Genomic DNA, 908 nt, shown 5'->3' on the forward strand with positions numbered 1-908 from the left:
TATCTACAATCTTGGCAAATACAAAGAGAATTGGAAACAATATACCAAATTCGCGGTTACTGTTCACAACAAAAACCCCAACTCCTGAACTCCAAATCCGATCTTCACCGTTCAGATTGTAGTTCTTTGAGTCATGAACCTCTCCTCCAAATTTCAGATCGATCGGACCACAGACGAAGCAGGATCGGAGTCTTGATGAAATCTGGGCAGCATGAGAAAAAATCACGTTTTTCTCTCTTTCTTTTGAGAAGTGACGGCTCCTCTCTTCTCCCCTCTCTTTTTACAACTTCCTTTAGGTTTTTCTCCACTAAAAGGGCTGGGTTTTGGTTTTTTAATAAAGCCCACTTGGGCTTTCCTCCACATGGAAGGAAAGCCCAACAAATCTCCCCCTTTCCGACTATGTGGAGGGAATCGCCATCCCGGCGATCGAACAACAAACTTCAAGCTTCAAGCTTCTCCCTTGGTAGTGTCTTTGTCAACATATCAGAACCATTATCATCAGTGTGAACCTTCTCAAGTTCCAATAACTTATCATTCAACGCATCTCTGATCCAATGGTATCGTACATCAATGTGCTTTGATCTTGCATGGAAACTGGAATTCTTAGCAAGATGAATAGCACTCTGGCTATCACAAAACAACACATACCTCTGTTACTTGAAACCAAGTTCTCTCAAGAACTTCTTTGCCCATAACAACTCTTTAGTTGCTTCCGTTGCTGCAATGAACTCCGCCTCTATCGTAGAAAGAGCAATGCACTTCTGAAGTCTCGATTGCCAAGCTATAGCCCCACTTGCAAAAGTTATTAAATAGCCCAAAGTAGACTTACGAGTGTCCACATCCCCAGCCATATCTGCATCTGTGTAGCCAACTAACAATGGTTGTCTATTTCCCAAACCAAGTCTCAA

This window comes from Malania oleifera, chromosome 11 (genome assembly GCF_029873635.1).
Source record: "Malania oleifera isolate guangnan ecotype guangnan chromosome 11, ASM2987363v1, whole genome shotgun sequence".
NCBI classification, from domain to species: Eukaryota; Viridiplantae; Streptophyta; class Magnoliopsida; order Santalales; family Ximeniaceae; genus Malania; species Malania oleifera.